Here is a 4,955-nt window from a genome sequence, read left to right as displayed (position 1 = left end):
TTTTTAAACTGTTTTTTAATTTTTATTTTTTGGTTTTGGTCCCAATGTTATTTGATTTCCCAACCACTTTCTGGACTTTTTTAACTAAATAGGCATGGAATACCATGCCCATTTTACAGATGGTAAGAATGAAACAGATCAAGTGGCTTGCCACCTTGCATTATAAATCAGGCCACTTTCCTCTTCCTACCTGTGTCAGGGCAGCGTGTGGTGCACACTGACTGATTGTGATGCTCCAGCTGTGTCCTCAGGATGACCCAGCACAGCTGTCAGGCTGCTCCTGCAGTCATGGAGACCTGTGACATCAAACTTTTTGGGAAGTGGATCTTCGATTAGGTACAGATCAATGACATTTCCTTTCAGGATTACAGAGCCATGAAAGAGAAGGATGCCAAGTACCTGTCCCCCAGTGCAAGGTGCTAGGTGGCCAAACGCTTCAACAAGGTGCATCGCCCTGCTGTGGAACACCGTACCAATGCAATGGTCATACACTGCCTTAAAAACAGCAAGCAGCTCATGACCATGCCACTGCCAAGCATGCCTTTGAGATCGTCCATCCGCTTACTGGTGAGAACACCCTGTAGGTCCTGGTCCATGCCATTATCAACAGCAGTTCTGGAAGGACTCAATCTGGATCGGGCAATCCTGAACAGGGAGGGGTCAGGGCATTCATGTGTCCCCACTATGCCATGTGAATTAAGGTGTTTGGCTGCTGTGCACAGGTGCCTGTGGGGTCGCCTTCCAGAATATCAAGACCACTGCTGAGGGTCTAGCACATGAGCTTATCAGGCAACCAAAGGCTCTTCCAATTCCTATGCTACCAAGAAGGATGAGCTGGGAAGTAGAGCCAAGTTTAAGCTTTGATCGCCTGGACCGTGGGACCAATAAACCTGTCTGCCTTTGGGGGCAGCCTTAGATAAAGAGAGAGATAGATATAGATATCTGTATCTATCTCTCTATAGATACCTATATAGATACAGATATCTGTAGAGATGATACAGATATCTGTAGAGATATCTGTACAGATATCTGTATCTATCTATATCTATCTATAGATATCTATCTATCTATCTAACTATATTCAATATATATTATATATAATGCCACATTGAGCATTTCCAGATTCACCCCAGTACCCCAGTCTGGGTGCAAGCAGCAACTTGTTTGTTTCTGTTCTGAGAGAAATGTCTAGAACAATTCTCGATTTTTTCAGTGAAAGACAAGTGGATCCTTATCATATGGGAGGGGTATGACAAGATAGCCCCTCCAAATTCCCCTAGATATGCCCAGCTGGCACTGAGGCAGGGGGCAGTAAATTTGCAAATGAATGAAGGACTCTCCTGACAGGAGATTCTGAACTCTTTCTTTTCTAGGATTTGCAAGTGTGTCTGATGAATTAGGATGGTGGCAAGAAAGCCACTAGGCATAAAGACTATCAAAGACCACAAAAGGGGAAGTCATCAAGGAAGAAGAAAGGGTGGGCCAAGTAAACCAGAAACACTAAAAAGTAAACTAGCAAAATCCAATAGAGATAGAATGGAAATCATAAACATAATTTTAATTTTCTTGTTAGAAAAGTAAAAGGAGACATACATAATTTTCATAAAATTTATTTAACCTAATGGATCCAAAATATTACTGTCTTAAGATATAATTAATGTAAAAACAATGAGATGCCTCATATTCTTTTTTTTTATGTATTAAATCTTGAAATCAAGGGTGTATTTTCCACTTACAGTGCACCTCAATTAGGACAAGCCACACTTGAAGTATTCTTGCGTTTAAGCCGCTGTCATCTTGGATGGTGTAGGCCTGGAAGTTCACGGCAGAACGACAGATGTCCTTTTCGCATGACTCTCACAAGCTGGCTTTGCATTAGAGTCAGGGCAGGAGGGTTAGCCACAGTAGTAACCATAAAGTACTGGTAATCATAAAGTAACCATAAAGTAATAACCATAAAGTAGCCTCAGAGACACAAAGGGTAGAGAGGATAACAGTCCAGAGCAGCAAAAGAACCACAGCCTCACACTGCGGGCCACAAGTAGACCGAGAGCTTTGCTTTACTCTCTCCCTATTGTTTGGAGTTGATCCCATAATTCTTGGCCTGTTGGCTTAAGGAAAAGAACTCAGCAGTGAATTTGGTCTTATGCAAATTGAAGCACAGGAGATTTCAGCCAAGAATCTGAAAAATAAGAGAAGCCTAGGACATGGGTCAGACCAGTAACAATTATTTAGTTGTACATCAGCCTTTCCTGCCCCGCCCCCCCGCCCCCCGCCCCCGGCCTTATAGCGTGAGGGCCTAGAGGGGAGGAATTAAGGTTTACTCTTTAATAACAGTTCCTCAACCTTGTGTAGCACCGCAATGGTGGCAAACTGGGTAAGTCTGGTCTTTTTCAACCTCTTCCAAGCACCTAGAATAACACTCATCACAGAGTCCTATATATTTGAAAAATGTTGAAGGACTGACCAGAGACACCTGAGCTCCCTCCTTCTCTAATTGCAGGTCTCTTCTTTCAAAATGGACATAACCAGAAGACTCCTCCTGCTCAGGTCACAAGTAAATTATTGTAGGTGTTGCTCTCTTTACCTACCTACCTAAGTCAATGGGAAGCAAAAAATACCCCCCAAAATGATAGAAATAAAAGGTGTTGTGTTTATATGTTTTAGATCATATAGAAGGTTCTCATGTGCAAATCTCATTTAAGCTTTCACATGTTACACATTCAGAAAGGGTTCAGTCAAGTGACTAAAGAAGTCATTCAGCTGGAAACTGGTCCTAAGATGCCTAACTCCTAATCCAAATAATTTTCAGTCTTCCTTTCCCTGCATTATGGCTGCATACAAATGCAGGACCACTTGTGCTGGAAATAAAATGCTCTGGACAAATGCATGGTATTTTTATCATGTTGTTATGGGGGGGCACTTAGTTATCTCTGACTAAGAAAATATTATTATTTGAAACTGCCCTTGGCCTATCTTTACATATATTAAACACAACTATTGACCCATCAGAAAGCCCAGAGTGGTTCTAAATAAAGATTTTCATTTTCCAAGTTGTACCATGATAGTTTGTCTCCAGAATAAAATGCCTTCTTTGGAAGCAGGAGAGAATTGATTTCTTAAATCTGACCCAGACGTCAGATTGGTGTGCTTTATTGTATGAGTCTAACTGAATGTTTTCTTAGCAGGATCTCCTGTTATAGGAACAAGGCGGTTTTGCACAATTTATTCATCGAAGCAATGGGGGAAAATAGGCCAGATCATACAGCTGGCTTAGAAAACAATGTAAATGCATTTTTGTTCAGTAAACAATTGAAGAGGGAAAATAATTTCCTCCCAAGCCAATAGAAAGTGGGAAAGGACAAACATTTGTTCTTGCCAAATTTAGTCTGAATTATTTATTACCTGCTACAGAACAGGGTATGTGAATAATATGGTAAGAAGCAGCAAAATTCTGACACCTTCTCAAGAAATAGTTTGTAAATAGTTGTAAACAGTTTGTAAATAGTCAGTAAATTAGCACACATCAGTCATTGCAAGGGGATGGGTCATGGGCAGTTGTGACCATCATTATACTCTCCTAGATTCTACATTTTGTGGTGGTGGGGGGGTGGAATCTTAACACTTCTCAACATGCTATCAAGAAATGAGTGGACTTGAAGCCCAAAGACCTGGCTTCATTTTGTATCTGCATCATCTTTTTCAAGTCACTAAAATTTATTTCTGAGCTTCCCCTCTCCTGTTATGAAGCTGGCTGGAAATACCCACTTTGTAGGGTTGTACTGAGAATTAAGTGAGCTAATAAAAGTGAAATCTTGTGCAATAGCTGAACCATAGTATTAACACTCACAGATCATTAATCTCTAGTGGCAACATACAGTCACAGATACCATTTTTCTGATTTAAATATGGCTAAGAAATAGTGGTTCATGTCTAGGAAGCTGATATCATAGCTGTTCCTACAGGGGACCTCAAAAAATGTAACAATAATGCAACAGTCATTTATTTAGTCTTTCACTCCATCATCATTAAAAAGTATTTATTTTATTTCCCACTGTGTGTATGACACTGTACCTGACCCTGAGATATATTAGTTAACAAGGCAGATGATAAGTCTACCCCCCCCCATAGTCAACAACCTATAGGCAACTGTTGAGGGGTGGTGGGGTATTGGATGTTGTTATACATGGAGGGCCTTGGATTCCTAATGTGAGAAGGGTGGTTTCAATGGCCACTGTGTAAAGCAAAGGACATTCTGAAAATGGTGTTCAGGACACCTATCTCATCATTCCAGCTTACAGACCCAAAGAACAGGGCTGAGATAAAAAGACATCCCAGAATCTGACAGTCTTCCCTTCTGATGAACACCATGGTAAGCTGCCATGTTAAGGAGAAGGAAGCATTCACTGGCAATCAGATTATAAAAGTTCCATATGTAAAACAGTAATCTTCAAGCAAAAACAAAAGGAAAGCATAAGATCTCACTTCTATTAATAATAAGGACTCTTTAGCAGAAAGTAGATCTAGGAACACAGTGATCAAGACAAACTCCAGACAAAGATGGAGTTTTAAATACATGGTGTGGGGGGACTGGGTAACGATTTGGGGAAAAAATGTTTTAATTACATTCATATCACACCATACACAAGAATAAATTCTGAATGGATTAGGAACCTAAATATAAAAAATGGAACCATGCATGAACTATATGGGTGAATTCCTTTTTAACTTCAAACTAGGGAAAAGCTTCTAATTATGACTCAAAATCTAGAGGTAATAAAGAAAAGACTGATAAAACTGACTACAGAAAAATTTATAAAAATGCATAACACAAAATATAATCAAAATCAAGAGTGAAAAAGAATAAATATCTATAACATGTACCATACCTAAAGGTTTAAGATACCTAACATATAAAGAATTCTTAAAATGTAAGGACAAAAGACAAAAATAAT

The 4,955-nt window shown here is 39.7% G+C and overlaps 1 pseudogene; it reads left to right on the top strand.

Moving 5' to 3' along the window:
• The first annotated feature begins 252 nt into the window (after nucleotides 1-252).
• Nucleotides 253-864, top strand: LOC101691665 (annotated as a pseudogene).
• Nucleotides 865-4,955: the final 4,091 nt, after the last annotated feature.

The sequence above is a fragment of the Mustela putorius genome, unplaced genomic scaffold, assembly GCF_011764305.1.
Source record: "Mustela putorius furo isolate JIRA1106 unplaced genomic scaffold, ASM1176430v1.1 tig00000083_pilon_pilon_pilon, whole genome shotgun sequence".
Classification (NCBI taxonomy): Eukaryota; Metazoa; Chordata; class Mammalia; order Carnivora; family Mustelidae; genus Mustela; species Mustela putorius.
The sequence above is the reverse complement of the archived record's forward strand: the minus strand, read 5'-3'. Positions and strand labels throughout refer to the sequence as shown.